The sequence below is a fragment of the Lactuca sativa genome, chromosome 3, assembly GCF_002870075.4.
Source record: "Lactuca sativa cultivar Salinas chromosome 3, Lsat_Salinas_v11, whole genome shotgun sequence".
NCBI lineage: Eukaryota > Viridiplantae > Streptophyta > Magnoliopsida > Asterales > Asteraceae > Lactuca > Lactuca sativa.
Genome location: NC_056625.2, coordinates 315,427,593 through 315,446,236, shown reverse-complemented (window position 1 = coordinate 315,446,236; position 18,644 = coordinate 315,427,593).

Sequence of the window (18,644 nt, the reverse complement as noted above, 5' to 3'; positions counted from 1 at the left end):
TATAATAATTATATTATTGTGGGTTGAAAACCCTATATGCTCACCAGGCTCCCAAGCCTGACCCACTCAGTTTCCTTTGTATCACAGGTATCAATACGAAGACATATTTCACAGAGAGATTTAAAGGAGATATAAATCATTAGTGTAATTGAATGTAAGTTCTGTTTATTCTTATATGTCTGTATCGGAACATGACATCCCGAGGTTTTATTAATAAATGAAAATACATTCTCTTTGAGAAATGTTTTGATAAGTTATTATCATATCTTGTATTAGGAACAAATTCCGCAACCGTTTTCTTTAAACGATTACTCTGATTTTATAAAACAAAGCATAAACAAATCGGTCTTTTCTGGCCGTGAAAATGGGGATGTCACACTCACCAATGCTCCTGCCGCGTTCATGGACCTCATGAACCGCGTATGCAGACCGATGCTGGATCGGTCTGTGATAGTTTTCATTGACGACATCTTGGTTTATTCCAAGACACAGGAGGAGCATGAGGAGCATCTGAGAGAGGTTTTGGAGACCCTGAGGAGGGAGAGCTCGTATGCCAAGTTCTCCAAGTGCGAGTTTTGGTTGCGCGAGGTGCAATTTCTCGGACACCTTGTCAACCAGAACGGGATTCTAGTCGACCCGGTCAAGGTCGAGGTCGTGATGAGATGGGAGGTTCCTAAGTCTCCATCCGAGATTCGGAGCTTCCTAGGATTAGCAGGCTACTATCGGAGATTCATTCAGGATTTCTCCAAGATAGCCGTACCCCTGACGCGGCTGACGAAGAAAGCCGTGGTCTTTCGGTGGGGACCCGAGCAGCAGGCTGCGTTTGAGACGCTGAGGCAGAGATTGTGCGAGGCGCCAATCTTAGCCCTGCCCGAGGGCGTAGAGGACTTTGTGGCATATTGTGATGCGTCGATCTCAGACCTAGGTGCAGTATTGATGCAGAGGGGGCATGTCATTGCCTACGCTTCGAGGCAGCTCAAGCCTCACGAGGCGAACTACCCGACGCATGATCTGGAGTTGGGGGCGGTGGTTTTTTCCCTCAAGATTTGGCGGAATTACCTCTATGGGGTTCGGTGTACCATTTACACGGACCACAAGAGTTTGAGGTACCTCATGGATCATCCGAATCTGAACATGAGGCAGCGTCGGTGGTTGGACGTGGTGAAGGATTATGATTGCGAGATCCTCTACCACCCGGGGAAGGCCAACGTAGTGGCCGATGCGCTTAGCCGCAAGGCGGCGCCGATCAGGGATATTTGCATGAGGATGACCGTAGAGACTCCCCTGTTGGAGCAAATACATGCTATGTGTATAATATAAAGTTGTTTATATGTGTGGGTGTATAGTCCCTTTCATAAACACGAGTATAGTACAAGTATTGTTTGAATGTAATAAGTATATGTTTGGGTGAGTGTTGGTTACTTTCTTCTGACACATAAATATGAAATATTTGTTATAAAATACATGCTATGGTTTTATATCTATATATATTGTTGTTTATTTGAGATGAGTGTGGAATGGATGTTTTATATAGTTTTAAATGGGTTAAACTGTATATGTATTTATATCTACAAATATGTTGGGTAGAACATGGGTAGATGAGATAGTTGGTATGTGATAAAATGATGAAGTATGAAAGATGATTAAGAATGATATTGGCAGATGCACCAATTAGAGAATGTCATAATGCTAGCAGATGCGCTCAAGCATAGTATTGGTAGATGCACCAAATAGAGAATGACATAATACTAGTAGATGCACTTAAGTATAGTATTGGTAGATGAACCTAAAAGAGCATGCCATAATGCTAGCAGATGCGCTTAGGAATAATATTGGTAAATGCACCAAATAGAGAATGTCATAATACTAGCAGATGCGCTTAAGGATAATATTGGCAGATGTGCCTAATAGTGAATGTCGTAATCCTGGCAGAGGCGCTTAAAGGATAATGTTGGCAGATGCGCCTTATGTAGCAATGGAAGTTTGTGCTAATTTCTTAGGTCAATCCTTAGGAATGAAAGAATGAAGGGTAGTTGAATTCCTAGGGTAAAATCATAAGGAAGATAATAGGGATGGGTAATTGAGTTGATTATTTGATGGTTGAATATAATAATTATATTATTGTGGGTTGAAAACCCTATATGCTCACCAGGCTCCCAAGCCTGACCCACTCAGTTTCCTTTGTATCACAGGTATCAATACGAAGACATATTTCACAGAGAGATTTAAAGGAGATATAAATCATTAGTGTAATTGAATGTAAGTTCTGTTTATTCTTATATGTCTGTATCGGAACATGACATCCCGAGGTTTTATTAATAAATGAAAATACATTCTCTTTGAGAAATGTTTTGATAAGTTATTATCATATCTTGTATTAGGAACAAATTCCGCAACCGTTTTCTTTAAACGATTACTCTGATTTTATAAAACAAAGCATAAACAAATCGGTCTTTTCTGGCCGTGAAAATGGGGATGTCACACTCACCAATGCTCCTGCCGCGTTCATGGACCTCATGAACCGCGTATGCAGACCGATGCTGGATCGGTCTGTGATAGTTTTCATTGACGACATCTTGGTTTATTCCAAGACACAGGAGGAGCATGAGGAGCATCTGAGAGAGGTTTTGGAGACCCTGAGGAGGGAGAGCTCGTATGCCAAGTTCTCCAAGTGCGAGTTTTGGTTGCGCGAGGTGCAATTTCTCGGACACCTTGTCAACCAGAACGGGATTCTAGTCGACCCGGTCAAGGTCGAGGTCGTGATGAGATGGGAGGTTCCTAAGTCTCCATCCGAGATTCGGAGCTTCCTAGGATTAGCAGGCTACTATCGGAGATTCATTCAGGATTTCTCCAAGGTAGCCGTACCCCTGACGCGGCTGACGAAGAAAGCCGTGGTCTTTCGGTGGGGACCCGAGCAGCAGGCTGCGTTTGAGACGCTGAGGCAGAGATTGTGCGAGGCGCCAATCTTAGCCCTGCCCGAGGGCGTAGAGGACTTTGTGGCATATTGTGATGCGTCGATCTCAGACCTAGGTGCAGTATTGATGCAGAGGGGGCATGTCATTGCCTACGCTTCGAGGCAGCTCAAGCCTCACGAGGCGAACTACCCGACGCATGATCTGGAGTTGGGGGCGGTGGTTTTTTCCCTCAAGATTTGGCGGAATTACCTCTATGGGGTTCGGTGTACCATTTACACGGACCACAAGAGTTTGAGGTACCTCATGGATCATCCGAATCTGAACATGAGGCAGCGTCGGTGGTTGGACGTGGTGAAGGATTATGATTGCGAGATCCTCTACCACCCGGGGAAGGCCAACGTAGTGGCCGATGCGCTTAGCCGCAAGGCGGCGCCGATCAGGGATATTTGCATGAGGATGACCGTAGAGACTCCCCTGTTGGAGCAAATACATGCTATGTGTATAATATAAAGTTGTTGATATGTGTGGGTGTATAGTCCCTTTCATAAACACGAGTATAGTACAAGTATTGTTTGAATGTAATAAGTATATGTTTGGGTGAGTGTTGGTTACTTTCTTCTGACACATAAATATGAAATATTTGTTATAAAATACATGCTATGGTTTTATATCTATATATATTGTTGTTTATTTGAGATGAGTGTGGAATGGATGTTTTATATAGTTTTAAATGGGTTAAACTGTATATGTATTTATATCTACAAATATGTTGGGTAGAACATGGGTAGATGAGATAGTTGGTATGTGATAAAATGATGAAGTATGAAAGATGATTAAGAATGATATTGGCAGATGCACCAATTAGAGAATGTCATAATGCTAGCAGATGCGCTCAAGCATAGTATTGGTAGATGCACCAAATAGAGAATGACATAATACTAGTAGATGCACTTAAGTATAGTATTGGTAGATGAACCTAAAAGAGCATGCCATAATGCTAGCAGATGCGCTTAGGAATAATATTGGTAAATGCACCAAATAGAGAATGTCATAATACTAGCAGATGCGCTTAAGGATAATATTGGCAGATGTGCCTAATAGTGAATGTCGTAATCCTGGCAGAGGCGCTTAAAGGATAATGTTGGCAGATGCGCCTTATGTAGCAATGGAAGTTTGTGCTAATTTCTTAGGTCAATCCTTAGGAATGAAAGAATGAAGGGTAGTTGAATTCCTAGGGTAAAATCATAAGGAAGATAATAGGGATGGGTAATTGAGTTGATTATTTGATGGTTGAATATAATAATTATATTATTGTGGGTTGAAAACCCTATATGCTCACCAGGCTCCCAAGCCTGACCCACTCAGTTTCCTTTGTATCACAGGTATCAATACGAAGACATATTTCACAGAGAGATTTAAAGGAGATATAAATCATTAGTGTAATTGAATGTAAGTTCTGTTTATTCTTATATGTCTGTATCGGAACATGACATCCCGAGGTTTTATTAATAAATGAAAATACATTCTCTTTGAGAAATGTTTTGATAAGTTATTATCATATCTTGTATTAGGAACAAATTCCGCAACCGTTTTCTTTAAACGATTACTCTGATTTTATAAAACAAAGCATAAACAAATCGGTCTTTTCTGGCCGTGAAAATGGGGATGTCACACTCACCAATGCTCCTGCCGCGTTCATGGACCTCATGAACCGCGTATGCAGACCGATGCTGGATCGGTCTGTGATAGTTTTCATTGACGACATCTTGGTTTATTCCAAGACACAGGAGGAGCATGAGGAGCATCTGAGAGAGGTTTTGGAGACCCTGAGGAGGGAGAGCTTGTATGCCAAGTTCTCCAAGTGCGAGTTTTGGTTGCGCGAGGTGCAATTTCTCGGACACCTTGTCAACCAGAACGGGATTCTAGTCGACCCGGTCAAGGTCGAGGTCGTGATGAGATGGGAGGTTCCTAAGTCTCCATCCGAGATTCGGAGCTTCCTAGGATTAGCAGGCTACTATCAGAGATTCATTCAGGATTTCTCCAAGATAGCCGTACCCCTGACGCGGCTGACGAAGAAAGCCGTGGTCTTTCGGTGGGGACCCGAGCAGCAGGCTGCGTTTGAGACGCTGAGGCAGAGATTGTGCGAGGCGCCAATCTTAGCCCTGCCCGAGGGCGTAGAGGACTTTGTGGCAGATTGTGATGCGTCGATCTCAGACCTAGGTGCAGTATTGATGCAGAGGGGGCATGTCATTGCCTACGCTTCGAGGCAGCTCAAGCCTCACGAGGCGAACTACCCGACGCATGATCTGGAGTTGGGGGCGGTGGTTTTTTCCCTCAAGATTTGGCGGAATTACCTCTATGGGGTTCGGTGTACCATTTACACGGACCACAAGAGTTTGAGGTACCTCATGGATCATCCGAATCTGAACATGAGGCAGCGTCGGTGGTTGGACGTGGTGAAGGATTATGATTGCGAGATCCTCTACCACCCGGGGAAGGCCAACGTAGTGGCCGATGCGCTTAGCCGCAAGGCGGCGCCGATCAGGGATATTTGCATGAGGATGACCGTAGTGACTCCCCTGTTGGAGCAAATACATGCTATGTGTATAATATAAAGTTGTTTATATGTGTGGGTGTATAGTCCCTTTCATAAACACGAGTATAGTACAAGTATTGTTTGAATGTAATAAGTATATGTTTGGGTGAGTGTTGGTTACTTTCTTCTGACACATAAATATGAAATATTTGTTATAAAATACATGCTATGGTTTTATATCTATATATATTGTTGTTTATTTGAGATGAGTGTGGAATGGATGTTTTATATAGTTTTAAATGGGTTAAACTGTATATGTATTTATATCTACAAATATGTTGGGTAGAACATGGGTAGATGAGATAGTTGGTATGTGATAAAATGATGAAGTATGAAAGATGATTAAGAATGATATTGGCAGATGCACCAATTAGAGAATGTCATAATGCTAGCAGATGCGCTCAAGCATAGTATTGGTAGATGCACCAAATAGAGAATGACATAATACTAGTAGATGCACTTAAGTATAGTATTGGTAGATGAACCTAAAAGAGCATGCCATAATGCTAGCAGATGCGCTTAGGAATAATATTGGTAAATGCACCAAATAGAGAATGTCATAATACTAGCAGATGCGCTTAAGGATAATATTGGCAGATGTGCCTAATAGTGAATGTCGTAATCCTGGCAGAGGCGCTTAAAGGATAATGTTGGCAGATGCGCCTTATGTAGCAATGGAAGTTTGTGCTAATTTCTTAGGTCAATCCTTAGGAATGAAAGAATGAAGGGTAGTTGAATTCCTAGGGTAAAATCATAAGGAAGATAATAAGGATGGGTAATTGAGTTGATTATTTGATGGTTGAATATAATAATTATATTATTGTGGGTTGAAAACCCTATATGCTCACCAGGCTCCCAAGCCTGACCCACTCAGTTTCCTTTGTATCACAGGTATCAATACGAAGACATATTTCACAGAGAGATTTAAAGGAGATATAAATCATTAGTGTAATTGAATGTAAGTTCTGTTTATTCTTATATGTCTGTATCGGAACATGACATCCCGAGGTTTTATTAATAAATGAAAATACATTCTCTTTGAGAAATGTTTTGATAAGTTATTATCATATCTTGTATTAGGAACAAATTCCGCAACCGTTTTCTTTAAACGATTACTCTGATTTTATAAAACAAAGCATAAACAAATCGGTCTTTTCTGGCCGTGAAAATGGGGATGTCACACTCACCAATGCTCCTGCCGCGTTCATGGACCTCATGAACCGCGTATGCAGACCGATGCTGGATCGGTCTGTGATAGTTTTCATTGACGACATCTTGGTTTATTCCAAGACACAGGAGGAGCATGAGGAGCATCTGAGAGAGGTTTTGGAGACCCTGAGGAGGGAGAGCTTGTATGCCAAGTTCTCCAAGTGCGAGTTTTGGTTGCGCGAGGTGCAATTTCTCGGACACCTTGTCAACCAGAACGGGATTCTAGTCGACCCGGTCAAGGTCGAGGTCGTGATGAGATGGGAGGTTCCTAAGTCTCCATCCGAGATTCGGAGCTTCCTAGGATTAGCAGGCTACTATCGGAGATTCATTCAGGATTTCTCCAAGATAGCCGTACCCCTGACGCGGCTGACGAAGAAAGCCGTGGTCTTTCGGTGGGGACCCGAGCAGCAGGCTGCGTTTGAGACGCTGAGGCAGAGATTGTGCGAGGCGCCAATCTTAGCCCTGCCCGAGGGCGTAGAGGACTTTGTGGCATATTGTGATGCGTCGATCTCAGACCTAGGTGCAGTATTGATGCAGAGGGGGCATGTCATTGCCTACGCTTCGAGGCAGCTCAAGCCTCACGAGGCGAACTACCCGACGCATGATCTGGAGTTGGGGGCGGTGGTTTTTTCCCTCAAGATTTGGCGGAATTACCTCTATGGGGTTCGGTGTACCATTTACACGGACCACAAGAGTTTGAGGTACCTCATGGATCATCCGAATCTGAACATGAGGCAGCGTCGGTGGTTGGACGTGGTGAAGGATTATGATTGCGAGATCCTCTACCACCCGGGGAAGGCCAACGTAGTGGCCGATGCGCTTAGCCGCAAGGCGGCGCCGATCAGGGATATTTGCATGAGGATGACCGTAGTGACTCCCCTGTTGGAGCAAATACATGCTATGTGTATAATATAAAGTTGTTTATATGTGTGGGTGTATAGTCCCTTTCATAAACACGAGTATAGTACAAGTATTGTTTGAATGTAATAAGTATATGTTTGGGTGAGTGTTGGTTACTTTCTTCTGACACATAAATATGAAATATTTGTTATAAAATACATGCTATGGTTTTATATCTATATATATTGTTGTTTATTTGAGATGAGTGTGGAATGGATGTTTTATATAGTTTTAAATGGGTTAAACTGTATATGTATTTATATCTACAAATATGTTGGGTAGAACATGGGTAGATGAGATAGTTGGTATGTGATAAAATGATGAAGTATGAAAGATGATTAAGAATGATATTGGCAGATGCACCAATTAGAGAATGTCATAATGCTAGCAGATGCGCTCAAGCATAGTATTGGTAGATGCACTAAATAGAGAATGACATAATACTAGTAGATGCACTTAAGTATAGTATTGGTAGATGAACCTAAAAGAGCATGCCATAATGCTAGCAGATGCGCTTAGGAATAATATTGGTAAATGCACCAAATAGAGAATGTCATAATACTAGCAGATGCGCTTAAGGATAATATTGGCAGATGTGCCTAATAGTGAATGTCGTAATCCTGGCAGAGGCGCTTAAAGGATAATGTTGGCAGATGCGCCTTATGTAGCAATGGAAGTTTGTGCTAATTTCTTAGGTCAATCCTTAGGAATGAAAGAATGACGGGTAGTTGAATTCCTAGGGTAAAATCATAAGGAAGATAATAGGGATGGGTAATTGAGTTGATTATTTGATGGTTGAATATAATAATTATATTATTGTGGGTTGAAAACCCTATATGCTCACCAGGCTCCCAAGCCTGACCCACTCAGTTTCCTTTGTATCACAGGTATCAATACGAAGACATATTTCACAGAGAGATTTAAAGGAGATATAAATCATTAGTGTAATTGAATGTAAGTTCTGTTTATTCTTATATGTCTGTATCGGAACATGACATCCCGAGGTTTTATTAATAAATGAAAATACATTCTCTTTGAGAAATGTTTTGATAAGTTATTATCATATCTTGTATTAGGAACAAATTCCGCAACCGTTTTCTTTAAACGATTACTCTGATTTTATAAAACAAAGCATAAACAAATCGGTCTTTTCTGGCCGTGAAAATGGGGATGTCACACTCACCAATGCTCCTGCCGCGTTCATGGACCTCATGAACCGCGTATGCAGACCGATGCTGGATCGGTCTGTGATAGTTTTCATTGACGACATCTTGGTTTATTCCAAGACACAGGAGGAGCATGAGGAGCATCTGAGAGAGGTTTTGGAGACCCTGAGGAGGGAGAGCTTGTATGCCAAGTTCTCCAAGTGCGAGTTTTGGTTGCGCGAGGTGCAATTTCTCGGACACCTTGTCAACCAGAACGGGATTCTAGTCGACCCGGTCAAGGTCGAGGTCGTGATGAGATGGGAGGTTCCTAAGTCTCCATCCGAGATTCGGAGCTTCCTAGGATTAGCAGGCTACTATCAGAGATTCATTCAGGATTTCTCCAAGATAGCCGTACCCCTGACGCGGCTGACGAAGAAAGCCGTGGTCTTTCGGTGGGGACCCGAGCAGCAGGCTGCGTTTGAGACGCTGAGGCAGAGATTGTGCGAGGCGCCAATCTTAGCCCTGCCCGAGGGCGTAGAGGACTTTGTGGCAGATTGTGATGCGTCGATCTCAGACCTAGGTGCAGTATTGATGCAGAGGGGGCATGTCATTGCCTACGCTTCGAGGCAGCTCAAGCCTCACGAGGCGAACTACCCGACGCATGATCTGGAGTTGGGGGCGGTGGTTTTTTCCCTCAAGATTTGGCGGAATTACCTCTATGGGGTTCGGTGTACCATTTACACGGACCACAAGAGTTTGAGGTACCTCATGGATCATCCGAATCTGAACATGAGGCAGCGTCGGTGGTTGGACGTGGTGAAGGATTATGATTGCGAGATCCTCTACCACCCGGGGAAGGCTAACGTAGTGGCCGATGCGCTTAGCCGCAAGGCGGCGCCGATCAGGGATATTTGCATGAGGATGACCGTAGTGACTCCCCTGTTGGAGCAAATACATGCTATGTGTATAATATAAAGTTGTTTATATGTGTGGGTGTATAGTCCCTTTCATAAACACGAGTATAGTACAAGTATTGTTTGAATGTAATAAGTATATGTTTGGGTGAGTGTTGGTTACTTTCTTCTGACACATAAATATGAAATATTTGTTATAAAATACATGCTGTGGTTTTATATCTATATATATTGTTGTTTATTTGAGATGAGTGTGGAATGGATGTTTTATATAGTTTTAAATGGGTTAAACTGTATATGTATTTATATCTACAAATATGTTGGGTAGAACATGGGTAGATGAGATAGTTGGTATGTGATAAAATGATGAAGTATGAAAGATGATTAAGAATGATATTGGCAGATGCACCAATTAGAGAATGTCATAATGCTAGCAGATGCGCTCAAGCATAGTATTGGTAGATGCACCAAATAGAGAATGACATAATACTAGTAGATGCACTTAAGTATAGTATTGGTAGATGAACCTAAAAGAGCATGCCATAATGCTAGCAGATGCGCTTAGGAATAATATTGGTAAATGCACCAAATAGAGAATGTCATAATACTAGCAGATGCGCTTAAGGATAATATTGGCAGATGTGCCTAATAGTGAATGTCGTAATCCTGGCAGAGGCGCTTAAAGGATAATGTTGGCAGATGCGCCTTATGTAGCAATGGAAGTTTGTGCTAATTTCTTAGGTCAATCCTTAGGAATGAAAGAATGACGGGTAGTTGAATTCCTAGGGTAAAATCATAAGGAAGATAATAGGGATGGGTAATTGAGTTGATTATTTGATGGTTGAATATAATAATTATATTATTGTGGGTTGAAAACCCTATATGCTCACCAGGCTCCCAAGCCTGACCCACTCAGTTTCCTTTGTATCACAGGTATCAATACGAAGACATATTTCACAGAGAGATTTAAAGGAGATATAAATCATTAGTGTAATTGAATGTAAGTTCTGTTTATTCTTATATGTCTGTATCGGAACATGACATCCCGAGGTTTTATTAATAAATGAAAATACATTCTCTTTGAGAAATGTTTTGATAAGTTATTATCATATCTTGTATTAGGAACAAATTCCGCAACCGTTTTCTTTAAACGATTACTCTGATTTTATAAAACAAAGCATAAACAAATCGGTCTTTTCTGGCCGTGAAAATGGGGATGTCACACTCACCAATGCTCCTGCCGCGTTCATGGACCTCATGAACCGCGTATGCAGACCGATGCTGGATCGGTCTGTGATAGTTTTCATTGACGACATCTTGGTTTATTCCAAGACACAGGAGGAGCATGAGGAGCATCTGAGAGAGGTTTTGGAGACCCTGAGGAGGGAGAGCTTGTATGCCAAGTTCTCCAAGTGCGAGTTTTGGTTGCGCGAGGTGCAATTTCTCGGACACCTTGTCAACCAGAACGGGATTCTAGTCGACCCGGTCAAGGTCGAGGTCGTGATGAGATGGGAGGTTCCTAAGTCTCCATCCGAGATTCGGAGCTTCCTAGGATTAGCAGGCTACTATCAGAGATTCATTCAGGATTTCTCCAAGATAGCCGTACCCCTGACGCGGCTGACGAAGAAAGCCGTGGTCTTTCGGTGGGGACCCGAGCAGCAGGCTGCGTTTGAGACGCTGAGGCAGAGATTGTGCGAGGCGCCAATCTTAGCCCTGCCCGAGGGCGTAGAGGACTTTGTGGCATATTGTGATGCGTCGATCTCAGACCTAGGTGCAGTATTGATGCAGAGGGGGCATGTCATTGCCTACGCTTCGAGGCAGCTCAAGCCTCACGAGGCGAACTACCCGACGCATGATCTGGAGTTGGGGGCGGTGGTTTTTTCCCTCAAGATTTGGCGGAATTACCTCTATGGGGTTCGGTGTACCATTTACACGGACCACAAGAGTTTGAGGTACCTCATGGATCATCCGAATCTGAACATGAGGCAGCGTCGGTGGTTGGACGTGGTGAAGGATTATGATTGCGAGATCCTCTACCACCCGGGGAAGGCCAACGTAGTGGCAAATGCGCTTAGCCGCAAGGCGGCGCCGATCAGGGATATTTGCATGAGGATGACCGTAGTGACTCCCCTGTTGGAGCAAATACATGCTATGTGTATAATATAAAGTTGTTTATATGTGTGGGTGTATAGTCCCTTTCATAAACACGAGTATAGTACAAGTATTGTTTGAATGTAATAAGTATATGTTTGGGTGAGTGTTGGTTACTTTCTTCTGACACATAAATATGAAATATTTGTTATAAAATACATGCTATGGTTTTATATCTATATATATTGTTGTTTATTTGAGATGAGTGTGGAATGGATGTTTTATATAGTTTTAAATGGGTTAAACTGTATATGTATTTATATCTACAAATATGTTGGGTAGAACATGGGTAGATGAGATAGTTGGTATGTGATAAAATGATGAAGTATGAAAGATGATTAAGAATGATATTGGCAGATGCACCAATTAGAGAATGTCATAATGCTAGCAGATGCGCTCAAGCATAGTATTGGTAGATGCACCAAATAGAGAATGACATAATACTAGTAGATGCACTTAAGTATAGTATTGGTAGATGAACCTAAAAGAGCATGCCATAATGCTAGCAGATGCGCTTAGGAATAATATTGGTAAATGCACCAAATAGAGAATGTCATAATACTAGCAGATGCGCTTAAGGATAATATTGGCAGATGTGCCTAATAGTGAATGTCGTAATCCTGGCAGAGGCGCTTAAAGGATAATGTTGGCAGATGCGCCTTATGTAGCAATGGAAGTTTGTGCTAATTTCTTAGGTCAATCCTTAGGAATGAAAGAATGACGGGTAGTTGAATTCCTAGGGTAAAATCATAAGGAAGATAATAGGGATGGGTAATTGAGTTGATTATTTGATGGTTGAATATAATAATTATATTATTGTGGGTTGAAAACCCTATATGCTCACCAGGCTCCCAAGCCTGACCCACTCAGTTTCCTTTGTATCACAGGTATCAATACGAAGACATATTTCACAGAGAGATTTAAAGGAGATATAAATCATTAGTGTAATTGAATGTAAGTTCTGTTTATTCTTATATGTCTGTATCGGAACATGACATCCCGAGGTTTTATTAATAAATGAAAATACATTCTCTTTGAGAAATGTTTTGATAAGTTATTATCATATCTTGTATTAGGAACAAATTCCGCAACCGTTTTCTTTAAACGATTACTCTGATTTTATAAAACAAAGCATAAACAAATCGGTCTTTTCTGGCCGTGAAAATGGGGATGTCACACTCACCAATGCTCCTGCCGCGTTCATGGACCTCATGAACCGCGTATGCAGACCGATGCTGGATCGGTCTGTGATAGTTTTCATTGACGACATCTTGGTTTATTCCAAGACACAGGAGGAGCATGAGGAGCATCTGAGAGAGGTTTTGGAGACCCTGAGGAGGGAGAGCTTGTATGCCAAGTTCTCCAAGTGCGAGTTTTGGTTGCGCGAGGTGCAATTTCTCGGACACCTTGTCAACCAGAACGGGATTCTAGTCGACCCGGTCAAGGTCGAGGTCGTGATGAGATGGGAGGTTCCTAAGTCTCCATCCGAGATTCGGAGCTTCCTAGGATTAGCAGGCTACTATCAGAGATTCATTCAGGATTTCTCCAAGATAGCCGTACCCCTGACGCGGTTGACGAAGAAAGCCGTGGTCTTTCGGTGGGGACCCGAGCAGCAGGCTGCGTTTGAGACGCTGAGGCAGAGATTGTGCGAGGCGCCAATCTTAGCCCTGCCCGAGGGCGTAGAGGACTTTGTGGCATATTGTGATGCGTCGATCTCAGACCTAGGTGCAGTATTGATGCAGAGGGGGCATGTCATTGCCTACGCTTCGAGGCAGCTCAAGCCTCACGAGGCGAACTACCCGACGCATGATCTGGAGTTGGGGGCGGTGGTTTTTTCCCTCAAGATTTGGCGGAATTACCTCTATGGGGTTCGGTGTACCATTTACACGGACCACAAGAGTTTGAGGTACCTCATGGATCATCTGAATCTGAACATGAGGCAGCGTCGGTGGTTGGACGTGGTGAAGGATTATGATTGCGAGATCCTCTACCACCCGGGGAAGGCTAACGTAGTGGCCGATGCGCTTAGCCGCAAGGCGGCGCCGATCAGGGATATTTGCATGAGGATGACCGTAGTGACTCCCCTGTTGGAGCAAATACATGCTATGTGTATAATATAAAGTTGTTTATATGTGTGGGTGTATAGTCCCTTTCATAAACACGAGTATAGTACAAGTATTGTTTGAATGTAATAAGTATATGTTTGGGTGAGTGTTGGTTACTTTCTTCTGACACATAAATATGAAATATTTGTTATAAAATACATGCTATGGTTTTATATCTATATATATTGTTGTTTATTTGAGATGAGTGTGGAATGGATGTTTTATATAGTTTTAAATGGGTTAAACTGTATATGTATTTATATCTACAAATATGTTGGGTAGAACATGGGTAGATGAGATAGTTGGTATGTGATAAAATGATGAAGTATGAAAGATGATTAAGAATGATATTGGCAGATGCACCAATTAGAGAATGTCATAATGCTAGCAGATGCGCTCAAGCATAGTATTGGTAGATGCACCAAATAGAGAATGACATAATACTAGTAGATGCACTTAAGTATAGTATTGGTAGATGAACCTAAAAGAGCATGCCATAATGCTAGCAGATGCGCTTAGGAATAATATTGGTAAATGCACCAAATAGAGAATGTCATAATACTAGCAGATGCGCTTAAGGATAATATTGGCAGATGTGCCTAATAGTGAATGTCGTAATCCTGGCAGAGGCGCTTAAAGGATAATGTTGGCAGATGCGCCTTATGTAGCAATGGAAGTTTGTGCTAATTTCTTAGGTCAATCCTTAGGAATGAAAGAATGACGGGTAGTTGAATTCCTAGGGTAAAATCATAAGGAAGATAATAGGGATGGGTAATTGAGTTGATTATTTGATGGTTGAATATAATAATTATATTATTGTGGGTTGAAAACCCTATATGCTCACCAGGCTCCCAAGCCTGACCCACTCAGTTTCCTTTGTATCACAGGTATCAATACGAAGACATATTTCACAGAGAGATTTAAAGGAGATATAAATCATTAGTGTAATTGAATGTAAGTTCTGTTTATTCTTATATGTCTGTATCGGAACATGACATCCCGAGGTTTTATTAATAAATGAAAATACATTCTCTTTGAGAAATGTTTTGATAAGTTATTATCATATCTTGTATTAGGAACAAATTCCGCAACCGTTTTCTTTAAACGATTACTCTGATTTTATAAAACAAAGCATAAACAAATCGGTCTTTTCTGGCCGTGAAAATGGGGATGTCACACTCACCAATGCTCCTGCCGCGTTCATGGACCTCATGAACCGCGTATGCAGACCGATGCTGGATCGGTCTGTGATAGTTTTCATTGACGACATCTTGGTTTATTCCAAGACACAGGAGGAGCATGAGGAGCATCTGAGAGAGGTTTTGGAGACCCTGAGGAGGGAGAGCTTGTATGCCAAGTTCTCCAAGTGCGAGTTTTGGTTGCGCGAGGTGCAATTTCTCGGACACCTTGTCAACCAGAACGGGATTCTAGTCGACCCGGTCAAGGTCGAGGTCGTGATGAGATGGGAGGTTCCTAAGTCTCCATCCGAGATTCGGAGCTTCCTAGGATTAGCAGGCTACTATCAGAGATTCATTCAGGATTTCTCCAAGATAGCCGTACCCCTGACGCGGTTGACGAAGAAAGCCGTGGTCTTTCGGTGGGGACCCGAGCAGCAGGCTGCGTTTGAGACGCTGAGGCAGAGATTGTGCGAGGCGCCAATCTTAGCCCTGCCCGAGGGCGTAGAGGACTTTGTGGCATATTGTGATGCGTCGATCTCAGACCTAGGTGCAGTATTGATGCAGAGGGGGCATGTCATTGCCTACGCTTCGAGGCAGCTCAAGCCTCACGAGGCGAACTACCCGACGCATGATCTGGAGTTGGGGGCGGTGGTTTTTTCCCTCAAGATTTGGCGGAATTACCTCTATGGGGTTCGGTGTACCATTTACACGGACCACAAGAGTTTGAGGTACCTCATGGATCATCCGAATCTGAACATGAGGCAGCGTCGGTGGTTGGACGTGGTGAAGGATTATGATTGCGAGATCCTCTACCACCCGGGGAAGGCTAACGTAGTGGCCGATGCGCTTAGCCGCAAGGCGGCGCCGATCAGGGATATTTGCATGAGGATGACCGTAGTGACTCCCCTGTTGGAGCAAATACATGCTATGTGTATAATATAAAGTTGTTTATATGTGTGGGTGTATAGTCCCTTTCATAAACACGAGTATAGTACAAGTATTGTTTGAATGTAATAAGTATATGTTTGGGTGAGTGTTGGTTACTTTCTTCTGACACATAAATATGAAATATTTGTTATAAAATACATGCTATGGTTTTATATCTATATATATTGTTGTTTATTTGAGATGAGTGTGGAATGGATGTTTTATATAGTTTTAAATGGGTTAAACTGTATATGTATTTATATCTACAAATATGTTGGGTAGAACATGGGTAGATGAGATAGTTGGTATGTGATAAAATGATGAAGTATGAAAGATGATTAAGAATGATATTGGCAGATGCACCAATTAGAGAATGTCATAATGCTAGCAGATGCGCTCAAGCATAGTATTGGTAGATGCACCAAATAGAGAATGACATAATACTAGTAGATGCACTTAAGTATAGTATTGGTAGATGAACCTAAAAGAGCATGCCATAATGCTAGCAGATGCGCTTAGGAATAATATTGGTAAATGCACCAAATAGAGAATGTCATAATACTAGCAGATGCGCTTAAGGATAATATTGGCAGATGTGCCTAATAGTGAATGTCGTAATCCTGGCAGAGGCGCTTAAAGGATAATGTTGGCAGATGCGCCTTATGTAGCAATGGAAGTTTGTGCTAATTTCTTAGGTCAATCCTTAGGAATGAAAGAATGACGGGTAGTTGAATTCCTAGGGTAAAATCATAAGGAAGATAATAGGGATGGGTAATTGAGTTGATTATTTGATGGTTGAATATAATAATTATATTATTGTGGGTTGAAAACCCTATATGCTCACCAGGCTCCCAAGCCTGACCCACTCAGTTTCCTTTGTATCACAGGTATCAATACGAAGACATATTTCACAGAGAGATTTAAAGGAGATATAAATCATTAGTGTAATTGAATGTAAGTTCTGTTTATTCTTATATGTCTGTATCGGAACATGACATCCCGAGGTTTTATTAATAAATGAAAATACATTCTCTTTGAGAAATGTTTTGATAAGTTATTATCATATCTTGTATTAGGAACAAATTCCGCAACCGTTTTCTTTAAACGATTACTCTGATTTTATAAAACAAAGCATAAACAAATCGGTCTTTTCTGGCCGTGAAAATGGGGATGTCACACTCACCAATGCTCCTGCCGCGTTCATGGACCTCATGAACCGCGTATGCAGACCGATGCTGGATCGGTCTGTGATAGTTTTCATTGACGACATCTTGGTTTATTCCAAGACACAGGAGGAGCATGAGGAGCATCTGAGAGAGGTTTTGGAGACCCTGAGGAGGGAGAGCTTGTATGCCAAGTTCTCCAAGTGCGAGTTTTGGTTGCGCGAGGTGCAATTTCTCGGACACCTTGTCAACCAGAACGGGATTCTAGTCGACCCGGTCAAGGTCGAGGTCGTGATGAGATGGGAGGTTCCTAAGTCTCCATCCGAGATTCGGAGCTTCCTAGGATTAGCAGGCTACTATCGGAGATTCATTCAGGATTTCTCCAAGATAGCCGTACCCCTGACGCGGCTGACGAAGAAAGCCGTGGTCTTTCGGTGGGGACCCGAGCAGCAGGCTGCGTTTGAGACGCTGAGGCAGAGATTGTTCGAGGCGCCAATCTTAGCCCTGCCCGAGGGCGTAGAGGACTTTGTGGCATATTGTGATGCGTCGATCTCAGACCTAGGTGCAGTATTGATGCATAGGGGTCATGTCATTGCCTACGCTTCGAGGCAGCTCAAGCCTCACGAGGCGAACTACCCGACGCATGATCTGGAGTTGGGGGCGGTGGTTTTTTCCCTCAAGATTTGGCGGAATTACCTCTATGGGGTTCGGTGTACCATTTACACGGACCACAAGAGTTTGAGGTACCTCATGGATCATCCGAATCTGAACATGAGGCAGCGTCGGTGGTTGGACGTGGTGAAGGATTATGATTGCGAGATCCTCTACCACCCGGGGAAGGCCAACGTAGTGACCGATGCGCTTTGCCGCAAGGCGGCGCCGATCAGGGATATTTGCATGAGGATGACCGTAGTGACTCCCCTGTTGGAGCAAATACATGCTATGAGTATAATATAAAGTTGTTTATATGTGTGGGTGTATAGTCCCTTTCATAAACACGAGTATAGTACAAGTATTGTTTGAATGTAATAAGTATATGTTTGGGTGAGTGTTGGTTACTTTCTTCTGACACATAAATATGAAATATTTGTTATAAAATACATGCTATGGTTTTATATCTATATATATTGTTGTTTATTTGAGATGAGTGTGGAATGGATGTTTTATATAGTTTTAAATGGGTTAAACTGTATATGTATTTATATCTACAAATATGTTGGGTAGAACATGGGTAGATGAGATAGTTGGTATGTGATAAAATGATGAAGTATGAAAGATGATTAAGAATGATATTGGCAGATGCACCAATTAGAGAATGTCATAATGCTAGCAGATGCGCTCAAGCATAGTATTGGTAGATGCACCAAATAGAGAATGACATAATACTAGTAGATGCACTTAAGTATAGTATTGGTAGATGAACCTAAAAGAGCATGCCATA